The 12,850-nt window shown below is 45.0% G+C and overlaps 1 long non-coding RNA gene across 1 annotated transcript; it reads left to right on the forward strand.

Annotated features, from left to right (window-relative positions):
- Positions 1 to 439: 439 nt before the first annotated feature.
- On the forward strand, positions 440 to 2,288 carry LOC148872177 (uncharacterized). Its single transcript, XR_016106796.1, has 4 exons — positions 440 to 581; positions 685 to 755; positions 890 to 1,162; positions 1,435 to 2,288. It is a non-coding gene; the product is annotated as an uncharacterized LOC148872177 (long non-coding RNA).
- The last annotated feature ends 10,562 nt before the right edge of the window (positions 2,289 to 12,850 follow it).

Consider the following 12,850-nt stretch of genomic DNA (forward strand, 5'->3'; position numbering starts at 1 on the left):
GCACCTTATCACTAGCACATTGTGACCAGGTTCAATTCATGATCATTAGTCATGACCATCTAAATGAAACAATGATTCCTTAGTCACCATCATGCCTCCATGTGATATGGACCCATTTTGAAATCTGATTAGGCATAAAGTATAAAAAGCATCAATTTATTGGACGAGAAAAAAAAATTATAAGAAAAATCAATTATTATTATGTTAAATATCAGTTATCATATTCTAAAATGTAGATTAAGGACTAAACCAATTATAATTCTATTAACAATCAATCATAATTCTAAAATGCAGAGTAAGGGCTAAATCACAAAAACACACTACCATGAGACATTAATGTACAAAGAACTCAATTTTATTCATAATGAAATAGTAAATTGTCAGCACTGGATTCCTGAGTGCGCATATTGTCCAACACTTACTAGCCCCAATAATCCTTTCTTCCCTTATAAGGTTCTACGTAAGACACATGCTCTTTTCTGGTGTGGGCTGCATCTCTTGGCAAGTGCCTCACCAAGGAACAGCTGGTGAGAAGGAGCATGAAGATTCAAGATATTTCATGTTGTTTGTTTGAGTAGGAGGTGGAGTTCTTTAATTATCTGTGTATTAAATGTCCCATTGCCTTTAGCATGTTGACCCATTTTCTACGATATACTTGTCAAGCTTTTCCTCTGTAATTTGTAGGGGGATGTATAGGAGGAATTATTTCCCCTGTAATGGTTCTCAGGATGAGCGAAGGGTCTCCTACTAATTAAGTAATCTTCTCTTGTATATTGAGGATACTAATACCATGGAATTTTGCTATCAGCTTGTTCTGTTATTTTGTTTTCAGGAGCATCCCAACTCACCTAGACAATTATTCTGGACTGTGATGTTATTTTGTTTTCAGGAGCATCCTAACTTGGCAAAAGTTGAGAAAAGGAGAATTTCTGGGTTGATGGATGTCAAGAAGTTGACAATGGAAGCAAGCATCCATGCATGTAGCACAAAATGAGTGTCTTCCACTCCGTGCGGTTGTCCAGGTTCTGTTGGTTGAGAAAGTCAAAGCAATTTCTATGAGATACAATGCCCCAGAAAATGTCTAGAACCCTATTCTGATAGTTCAACAACATAAGGCATTGTTGCATTCAACGATGAGATTTATTTTGGCCAGGTTAACCATGTAGGTGTCTGATTAGCTATCACTAGAATATTTTACAATGACCAGGGATTGTTGTGTTGTATCTTTTGCGCTGTATCTGTCTAATATAGCAAATCAGTATGTAATTTTATGGTTATTTCCTTCTAGATCATTTTTTTGACATGAAGTTTTATGAAGGGTTTAATTTTTAATGACACAATAAGATATTTTATATTTAAAATTAAGTATAAAACTGTACCAACATAGCCTCCCTTGGAGAAGCCTGCTGAACATTTTCATGTGTAAATTTGCAGGCAGAAGAAGCCTTTGCTCCCACCATTGTAGTCTACAGAAACACGTGCACTGGCTGAGAGTCTATATAGGTAATATATATTTTTCGGCTAAGCAGTATGTAGGTAATTGAAAATGCCAAAGCTTTATACCTTCATAATACTCAACTTTAAGTCGGTATTGGTTACATTTTGTGTCTCCCAACTACAATCTATATAATCTACAAAGCTTTATTTGTGGAAGTTCAGATGTGAAGTGGGAAAGCATGAAAGGGTTAGAGAATGCCAAAAGACTTCTAAAGAAGCAGTTGTCATGCCTATTAAGTATCCCAAGTAGGTCTTTTCACTTATGTGGATCAAGCCATCGAAACAGCCCAATATTCTTTTACCTTCTCTTTAGCATTTTTTAAAATTTTCTTTATAAGATGATTAATTTAGTATCCAAAACCAAAATGATGTCAATTTCTATTTAAGATACTTCCTTATATTACTGAAATTGAAGGTTCTGAACAAAGATAGATGATTGTAAATTAGTCAAGTTCCACCCAAATAAACAGAAAGATGAAAAGCAAAAGGTAAGGTATCCTGCTTTTTGGGCCCCCAGGAACAGGAAAGGTTTGTTATGCAATTCTTTATTTTTATGTTGGTTGATATTTCTAATGCTTGTTGATATTTTCTCTTTGCAATTTCCAATAAGTTATGGATTCTTCAATTTGTCCTTTTAATTATGTCTTTTGAAGTAAAATGTATTTATTGTAGAGAAAGGAAGATCTACAATGTTATAGCTACAATGCAACAGGAATGCTTTATATTATTTGATTTCTTATTTAACCAGAAGAAATCACTATTTCCTTGTTATATTTTATTTGATATTTAATGTCATCCAGATCCATTATATTTCCAAATACACGCTTTCTCCATGTATCCTTAATTTACTTCATTAACATATCTTTTGCATTGTAACTTCGTCCAGATAAAGCAAGTCATACAACTATTTATATTTAGAAAATGTTGGCGCTAACAAAAACCGTGGATGATGAACGGTTGTAGAGTGTGTTTTTGAGACTTCAGAAAGAACTCGGATGGTTTTTGGCTTTCTTTCTCTTTGCATAGTCGTTGGAAGGGAATGTGAAGAGTCGTTTCTTTTTTTGGTTGAGAGGGAGAGGCGGGAGATTTTGTTTTAACAGTAAAAATCAAGTTCACATATGCGCACCCAACATGCACATCTCAATGTGCATTGTGGACATCTCCCGAAGTTGTCACTAGGAAATGTTCTCAATTCTCGGTTAGGATGTGTGGTGGCACTACAGGAAAAAAATGGACATTAGCGGCAGTTGTTTTATTTTCTCAGCTTTTCGTATTCCCGCTCTCCTCTCCCTCTCTCTCACACAGTCGATCATTTCTTACTTCTCTTTGCTCCTCTCTCATAGTCTTCCCGCACCATCGAAGACATCCAACCGGTGATTCGTATTTCCGCTCTTTCCCCTCCTCTCTCTCTGTTGGCTATTTATCCCTTTGGTAGAACATACTTCCTTGGATTTGAATCTCCTTCGATCTAAAGCTTGAGTTCATTTCCCAATTGCATCGGCTACGGCAGATCACTTCGATGTTGCTCATGCAAGGCCACCACAACAATCTACAATCGATGATGTGGTTGTAGATATATTGAAGGTGGCGACCGTTCCAAGTTCCTTGCTATTACGCCAGTTGCCAAGAGATCCACGCAGGCCAATTAGAGAAATTGAAGAAATTCTTCTCAGTTGTGGAGCCTAGACTTATGATGTTGCTCATGCAAAGCCACAACAACAATCTACAATCGGTGATGTGGTTGAAGATATATTGAAGGTGGCGGTTGTGCCAAGTTCCTTGCCTACTCTATTAAGCTCGATTGGTTCCCAATCCGGCACCGATTTATTTGCAGGTGAAAGGCGGAGTGACTACTTAACTGGGAGTAAAACCCTAATCGCTGCTGTCCTTTATTTGGTGTGGAGTCAGTAATTTGTTCTTTGCCTCGAGGTATCGCGACATCAGCAGATGGCGCGCTAATATCGGGAGGATTTAGAGACGCTTTTGGATGGGTGATTGGTCAAAGCGTTTCCGCTATCTTGCACCAAATATTTACCCTACTGGAAGAACTCGTTTTCTTGTATAAAAAATTGGCTATTTATCTTGTAGTTAAGTTACCTCAATTTGATCTCTATCTTGCTCTAGCAGTTTTCCTATTTGTTTGAAAGAATTTTATGATTCTATCTATATGAAAAGGTTACTCAATTGAGCATATTAGGAACATTGTTTTTTTTCCGTTCACTTGGCATTCCAGGCGTTCTCTTAGTGGTTCCCTAAAGTACAAAGTGACCCTGATCTTGGTTTTTGATCCTTCATTATTGACTACTAATGCTTTATATGGTATTTGTCAAACATTTTTTTTTTTTTATCTGGATCAAGCAGATAGTCTTGTATCTTCAAGTCTGCAACTCCTGTAAGTGGATTACTTATTTATAAATCCTTAGTTAAATTCTATTGTCTAATAACAGATTTATACAAAGGGTTAATTTATTTTATATCTAACTGCATCTGCTATCATTTAGTTTCCAAGTAAGATAATGATAGATGTTTTGGCCTATATTTAGTTTGATTATTTTTATGCATGGCATCTTAATCCAATTGATAGGGTTAGGTGATATTTCATAATTTTGGTTTTATTCCAATTCTATGTTAATTTTGTCTTTCTTGTGGTTCTTTAATATTTCAATTGATTGGGTCATTATCAAAAAAAAAAAGTAACTGAAGTGCTTGGTGCATTGGTCTGCTTACTGTCATTTGAAAGCATTTGAGTCTTAAAATTTTCATGTGAATTCATCTTTAATAATTTACATGGTGGTTCATTGGTCTGGTTACTCTCTAATCAGCATCTTGTAACAAGATTTATTGGAGAAAGAACCTGAATGCTCACTTAGCGAAATTTGAGAACCCCTTTGCTGGGGGTTCAACTGAATGCCTCCTAATCTCTGCAGAAGCTCTCCAATAAGACTCACTTCCACTCATTCAAATTCTGCATGAATTTGGGTACCACACTAACTGAGAGACAATCCATTCTGTATACTCTTACACCAGCCTCTACTTTCCTCTGTGTTTTCTTTCTGTTCTCCAATAAGTGGGGTAACGTGTCAAGTGAGAAGGCTTCAAATCAGCCCAGGCTGTTTTTTCCCAGCAGCTTGCCAAGCTTTTCTCAGAGGCCACATGGCAAAGACATTTCCTTGAATTGGGTAACACACTTTCGCAGAAGATTACCAAAGAGATAGGGAAAAGAGCAGCATGATGGGCTTATCTGTTGCATTGTAAGTCTTATTTAGTTCTTTATAACATTGATGGGATTTTCTGCAAAGTTCAAAATGAATTAAGTTAATCAAGTGATTTAGTTTATCCCATTCTTGGCCTTCTTTGTCTCCTAATTGGGTTGGGCCCCATCAAATGTTGCATCCAGATCTCATGGATGGCCACCACTAAAACAGTAAAACCATAGTCCGGGCCCACTTCCACTTGGCGATCTAAGTAATGCCGGTGCTAGTCTAGCTTTGGATGAAAACCCCAAAAGCCTTGTCATTCAAATTCATTTGAATGCTCTTATGGTTTCTTAGTAACCCATCAAAATTCATTGGGATCTCAATATCTACTTATGTTCTAATTTTACATTAATTATTTGTTGCAGTCTGCAGATCGATTACTAAATTAAGGTGGACTTTAACAGAAAAATGTAAATAACTCAATTAATGATCAAATCCTTCTCTCGATAAATATTATATATGAATAAACTTTAGCATTGAGTGCCAGTTAGGAGTGAGTGCTAGTTAGGAGTGACCAGATCGTGCTATATCATTTGGTGTAGTCTGTGGGAAACGCTTCGAAAAGCCTTTCTCTAAACTTTCACATTTTCGTACCCTCCAAAAACTTAATGCTCATGGCTTCCTCTAGCAACATCAGACGAAACATGGAGATGAGTAACTCCATCAATAACTCCATGGAACAGCCCCATCTCCCTACTGTCTATATCAGACAGTTCACCGTCCCCTTCTCAGCGGACGGGATTCCTAGTTTGAACGTGCCTCTTGCAGGGGCACCCATCGTTGCTCCACTCCCTACCACAGTCGGAACAACCTTCACTGAACCCTCGGTTGTGCCCCTAGCATCCAACCTAAACCAGATGGAAGATTTGGTGCAGTGCATGCGGGTCATGCAGGCTCAAATGCAGCAGTTTCAGCAGTTTTAGATCTATCAACAGCACGTGCTACACTAGGTCTCTCAGCACCAGTATCAGCAGTAGTTTCCCCTGCTACCGCAACCTCAGCTTCAGCAATCGCAACTCCCTCCTCGGCACCCAACCTCACAGCAGGTTAGGTCCCATCGTCAAGAAGAGCACCTTTCCCGCCAAGGAAAGGCTCCTCGGAACCCTCCAAGGAGCCAAGCCTCCTCCCGCAGTAGGTAGGAAAGGCCGGCCACTTCGGCCTCGCCACAGGAGGTCAGGTCGGAAGGACCCTAACTCGCCAAGCCCGCATCGTCTCAGCCCTCCAAGCCCGATACCCCATTCTTAGAGAACCGGTTCGAGATCTTGGCTGCAAGCTCCAAGTAGGAGCCCTCTATCCGTAGCCGTCACCAACGACCTAAGCTGCTTCCTGCACACACCGTTCCTGACAGTACAAAAGTGAGAAGCATGAATGTCGAGCCCGCCAAGAAGCAGAGACGATGCCGCCGGGCTTGCCGGTCTGCCACCCACGACCTGTTCGAGCTCGGAGGCATAGAAGAAGTAAGCTTGGGTGAAGTCAAGGCCCCCATCCTTTCAGTTCAGCCCCCCTATCTCCCGAGCTCCTAGTAGTCCCAATGCCTAAAGACTTTAATCTCCTCCTCTGGACAAGTACGATGAGTCGTTCGACCCAAATGATCACGTAGATGCCTTCCAATCGCAGATGCACCTAGCAAGAGCCAGCGAGCTGTGCATATGCGTGGCCTTCTCCACCACTTTTAGAGGAGCAGCCCGTACGTGGTACTGGAACCTGGCACTTGGCTCGATAAGAAGTTAGGCATAGTTCGCGCAAGCCTTCACGTCCCACTTCGTTACTAGCAAGCAGTGTCCGCGAACTGAAGAGAGTCTCCTCAGCATAATGCAAAGAGAGGGAGAGTCAATCTGGGACTACATCAAGCGGTTCAACAACGCTTGAATGCAGATACGGCGCTTGGACACCGCCGTGCGCCTTGCAACAGCCAAGAAAGGCGTGATGCATAAGGAGTTCAAGTGGCACATGGTCGTCAACCAACCAATGACCATACCCGAATTCCTTAAGCTTGCGGACAGGTTTATAGCCATCGAAGAGGAGATCAACCAGAAGGGCGAGGGCGCGCCCGAAAAGAGGAAGAGGGAAGGAGAGCCTTCCAACCAACGGGACAGTCGAAAGAAAAAAGATGCAGCTCGGGGAGCAAAGTTGGGTCAGTCGTTTCGAGCCCTAGTAGTGGACCGAACTGATTACACCCCACTGAACGCGAAGTGGGCCGAAATCCTGATGGCGATCAAGGACGCTCCGTATGTGAAGTGGCCACCCTGTTTGAAGGGAAACCCCAATGAAAGAAATAAGAATCTATATTGCAGCTTTCACAGAGATCACGGTCATAGCACCGAAAATTGTAAAAACCTTCGCGACGAGATTGAAGAGCTTATCCATCGCGGGTATTTAAGAAATTTTGTACTTAATAGTAATAATAATAATAAAACAAGTCGACAAGGGGAGCACGGTAAGGATGCTCCCGAGTCCAGCAGCAAGCCAGCCGAGCAGCCATAGGGCAGCCTCCGGAAGAGAGGCCGGTTCAAGGGACCATCCACATGATAGTGGGAGGCTCGATCGTTGCGGGTTGTACTTCAGCAGTGGCTCGGACGTCAGTTCGTGAGGCCACCCGAGAAGAGCAGAACCCTCCAAAGCGGCCGAGGACAGAAGAGCCAATTTTCTTCACAGAGGATGACGCATGAGGGGTTCACTACCTCCATGATGATGCATTTGTGATAAAGCTGAGGTTCAACGACTTCGAGGTCAGATGCATACTTGTCGACTCAGGCAGTTCGGCCGACATCCTCTTTAAAGCTGCGTTCGACCAACTTCAGTTGCAGAGATGCGACTGGAAGTCTGCAGACACTCCTTTGGTGGGCTTCAATGGAGAAGAAGTCTGGCCCCTTGGCGGCACGTGGCCTTGCGTGGTCAGATTCAAACACGACTTCCTGGTGGTCGCGACCCCCTCCCCCTACAATGCCATAATCGGTCGGCCGATCACCCATGTCTTACGAGCAGTGGTCTCCAGTTACCATTTGGCAATGAAGTTCCCTGCAGACTTCGGTGTGGGGGTAGCGCGGGGCGACCAGCTCAAGTCTCGCAAGTGCTATGTCGCTGCCCTGAAGGGAAAGACTAAGGTGGTCGATGACCTCGAACTGGAGCAGCCTGTGGAGCAAGGCAAAGAACGAGTCGCGCCCACGGAAGAAACAGTCGCAGTTTTGACCTCAGCAGCAGACCCAGCTCGGACGCTTCAAATCGGCGCTTCCATCCAAGAACCTCGACGATCCAAACTGGTAAGTTTCTTACTTCAAAATTTAGATATTTTTACATGGTCCATGGCAGAGATGCCAGGTATAGACCCCGACCTCATAACTTACAAGCTAAATACTGATCCTGTAGTTAGGCCCGTTAGATAGAAGAAACGCAACCTTGCCCTGAAGCGATGGAAAGCGGTCGATGAGGAGGTCGAGAAGCTCCTCACAGCTGACTTCATAAGAGAAGTCCATTACCCGAGCTAGGTGGCCAACCCCATCCTAGCAAAAAAGGCTAACGGCAAGTGGCGCATGTGCATCGACTACATCAACCTGAACCGGACTTGCCCAAAAGACTGCTTCCCACTCCCCAGAATTGACCGCTTGGTGGACGCGACCTCAGGGCACAAGTTGCTAAGTTTCTTGGATGCTCATTCGGGCTATAACCAAATCAAGATGGACCTAGCGGATGAAGAAAAGACTGCCTTCATCATGGAGTTCGGTCTATACTATTACAAGGTTATGCCCTTTGGGTTGAAAAACGCAGGGGCAACCTTTCAAAGGCTTGTAAATAAGTTGTTTGCGCCACTAATTGACAGAAAAGTAGAATGCTATGTAGACGACATGGTCGTCAAAACCCAATTCTCGCATGAGTTAATACAATACCTGCATTCTGCTTTTGAAATTTTGCATAAGTTTAATATGAGGCTGAACCCAAATAAGTGTGCATCTGGTGTGACCTTGGGCAAGTTCTTAAGGTACATCGTTAACCAGCGTGGCATTGAGGCCAACCCGGATAAAATTAAGGCCATCTTAGATATGAGACCACCCCAGAAGTTGAAGGAGGTTCAGAGGTTGAATGGCCGTATAACCACCCTGAGCTACTTCATGTCCAAATCGGCGGACCGCTGTCTACCATTCTTTAAGGCAATCAAGAGCAAAGGGATCAAATGGACCCAAGACTGCCAACTCGCGTTTGACAAGCTCAAGAAATACCTCGCTAATGTGCCAATCTTAACCCGGCCTGAGGAGGGTGATATTCTAGAACTGTACCTCTCGACAAACGACGAAGTGGTCAGTTTGGTACTAATAAAAGAAGTAGATCGGGTTCAGCGATCCATCTATTATGTTAGTAAAGTATTGTAGGGAGCAGAGACGAGATACCCAGAGATAGAAAAGCTGGTTTGCACACTGGTAATTGCAGCCCGGAAGCTCTGCCCGTACTTCTAGGCTCACACTGTTATCGTTCTCACCAACAAGCCTCTGAGGCAAGTCTTACTTAAGCTCAAGGTCTCTGGTCGGTTGACAAAGTGGGCCATTGAGCTCAGCGAGTATGACCTCCAGTATAAGCCACGAACTACCATTATCTGCAACGACTCCCAACTCATGGTCAACCAGGTCACCGGTGAGTATGAAGCTCGCGAGCCAACCATGATAGCCTACTTAGCCAAAGTCAAAGAGGCCCTGCTCAACCTCCAGTCACACTTTGTCAGGCAAATCCCAAGGTCGGAGAACACCGAGACCGATGCCCTGTCCAGATTAACCAGCGCCAATGACATCACCATGAGAACCGTGTACATAGAGGACTTGCCTCGGCCTAGCATTCTCGGGGGGCAGAGGAGGTCACTCCCATCGTTCAAGCAGAGCCGAGTTGGATTGACCCGCTCATGAGCTTCTTGCTATATGAAACCCTCCTTGCAAATCGCAATGCAGTCAGAAGGGTGTAGTGCCAGGCAGGAAACTACGTCATGATAGACGAATGGCTATATCGGAGATCCTACACGCTCCCCTACTTGCGTTGCTTGCGACCTACCGAAGCCGAGCTCGTACTCCGTGACACTCATGAGGGTCTGTGTGGTAGACACTTAGGGGTAGGGCCCTCGCCCAGAAGGCACTTCGACAGGGGTATTATTGTCCAAAAATGAAGGCAAACGCTATTGAGCTTGTTAAAAAATATGACAAATGCCAGAAGCACACCAATATTCACCACCAACCTGCTGCCGATCTTAAGTATCTCACCAGCCTGTGGCCCCTCGCACAATGGGGCATCGATCTACTCGGGCCATTCCCGCCAGCAACGGGTGGGAGGAAGTTTTTAGTAGTAGCAGTGGACTACTTTACCAAGTGGGTAGAAGTCGAACCCCTTGTAACGATTACAGCCCGAAATGTTCAAAACTTCTTTTGGAAGAACATTGTGTGCCACTTCGGATTATCTCGGGTATTGATTTTTTACAACGGCAAGCAGTTCGAGGACATCATATTTCAAGATTGGTGTCAAGACATGGGAATCCGATAGAATTTTACTTCAGTCGTGCACCCTCAAGCAAACGGTCAGGCAGAAGTCACGAACAGAGCCATCCTCTACGAACTGAAAGCATGGCTAGACCGGGCTAAAGGGTTGTGGGCAGATGAGTTACCTAGTGTCCTATGGGCCTACCAGACCACGGAGAAGACCGCCACAGGAGAAACACCCTTCAACCTCACCTACGGCACCGAAGCAATGATCCCTGCAGAGATCGAGGTGCCTACGCTGCGACTAGAAGCATACAGTGATTAGATGAATGAAGCCGAGCTCCATACCAACCTTGATATACTTGACGAAGTAAGGGACCTCGCATATATCAGGATTGTAGCCTACCAGTAGAGAGTAGCTCGGTACTATAATGCCAAGGTCAAGAAACGGAACTTCCATATCGGCGACCTGGTTCTTCGAAAGGTTATGGTACCTGAGCCCGACGCTGGCAAGCTTGGGTCTAACTGGTAAGGACCTTACTGAGTGAAACGAGTAAACGGGGAAGGAACGTATGAGCTCAAGACCCTCAAAGGGAAACAAATACCTCGGGCATGGAATATTGTCAACTTAAGACAATACTATCTGTAACAACTGAGTAGGCCACAAGCCACTCCAAAAGCCTAAGGGCCAAAATGCCAAGTTAACACGATCTCGACGCAATAAGACCTGGTCACCTTTGAGCCTAAAGGCCAAAATGCTGAGCTAACGCGATCTCGATGCAATAAGACCCAGTCGCCTTTGAGCCTAAGGGCCAAAATGCCGGACTAACACGATCTCGCCACAATCAGACCCAGTTGTCTTCATGACCTGGGCGAACTTCAAGTGAGGAGTGTAAGCAGCTCGGGCTTGAACCCTACCAAGCATAGCTTGTTCTAGTACGATGATCGAACTAGAGAATAACCAATGAGCATATAGTTCGGGCACACGTGGTAATCACCTTGTCATGCACCATAAAGATGCCTTAAACGGTTTAAGGAACAGTTCGAGGTAACAATTATCGAGAAATTCTACTTCGGGTACGTAGCTCTAATAGCTCAGGTGTTGAGATCGCCTTAGCAAAGATAAAGAGAGCACATCATACTTGGAAGAAAAAAGGGAGAACTTTCATTGTCACTTCAAAAAAAAAGGGGAGAAGAAAAATAACAATGCGGTAACCGAGCTAAACAGCTCGGGAAAGTCTAACTATCACAGGGCACAACCGCCTAACCAAAGACTTGTGAAAGACCGGGTTTATGACACCCGGAAGCCACCAGAAGTCCAGAGAAACACCGCCTCAGGGATCCTCCTCCTCATCCTCTAGGGAGTCAGGCTGCTCTTCCTCCGCTTGGTCCGCCGTCTCAAGAGGTAGACCCTTCATAGTAATGCCGTCGAGGTTGAGTCCAGAGAACTTCTTTCGAACCAGCCACCGGAAAAACTTAAACCCAGAGCAGTATGAACCTGAACCATACTCCGCTTGGAGGTTGTGGAATTCTTGGGAGTCTTTAAAATCCCAGACTGCTTTCTCTCGTTCAGCCTTCACCATCTGATAAAAGTTTTGAGTCCGATTTAGAAGAGTGAACTCCAAGTCCCACACCTGCTGCCTGAGGAGCTCCCTCTCCACCGCCATCCTCGACGATTCCTCCATGTAACGTGCACTCTCTTCAGAAAGCGGGGCGATTTGAGCCACCTGGTCATTGATGAGTAGGTTCTGAGACTCGCTCCCCTTGCGGGTGTGATGGAGCTCACCTCAGATCCGGTCGAGCTCGCCCTGGAGCTTCTTGTTAGTAGCCCGCTGGTCGAGGGCGTCGACGTGATGGATGTGCGTCTGGAGAGCCATGGCATGGATGGCGGAATTCACTTGTCGACAGAAGAGAAGATCAGAGGACAATGGAGAGGAGCAAAACAAGAGAGGAAAAGGGAAAGGGGTCACTTACCACCATGTAGTGGGCGGAGGTGAATGTGGCAAGCCACATCGTTAGTAATCGCCTTCCGGTTCCTCCGGCGAGCCACAAGGTAATCATTCACCCCTTCCCATTTCCCCACTGGGAACCGGGGATAAGAACGTGGCTGGAGGGGGTTACAGTGAGCCTCCCCCTGTTGAGGGAGCTCATCCCCCCTGAAACCGACCCCACTAGTTCCCTCGGGAGGGGGTGCCGGAATCTCGGGTGGAGGGGGGGATAAAACCAGCTCGGCAGACCCGAACTCAGTACCTCTTGAAGGGGGAGTCCGGTCGGGGCACGTCCTCTTCGCATGGCACCTCTGGCTACTCGAGAGAAGGCGGTGCGAATCGGCACTAGACATGATGCCTGCCAAGAAGAGCATCAGTGTTAGTCCAACAAGAATAAAATATACACATGCGAATGTGAGTACAACATCGTTACAGAAACCATGTGACCTAAAAAGACAACCTACCCGGGCTCAAGCCGGCCTGCGCGAGCTTCTCCTCGGCCAAGTAGTCCGAGCAAAGGAAGCCTACCGATGCCCAGGACAACATCGTTTTCTGAGTTTCAGGGTCCAGATCGGCCCCGGGGTCTTGGATGGTGCCCCTCCAAGCAGTTGGAAAGGGCCACCCCTCAGGGTTGCGAAACACAAAGTAATCCCGCTTC

Source organism: Nelumbo lutea, chromosome 2 (assembly GCF_056320005.1).
Source record: "Nelumbo lutea isolate HS-2025 chromosome 2, American lotus-T2T, whole genome shotgun sequence".
NCBI lineage: Eukaryota > Viridiplantae > Streptophyta > Magnoliopsida > Proteales > Nelumbonaceae > Nelumbo > Nelumbo lutea.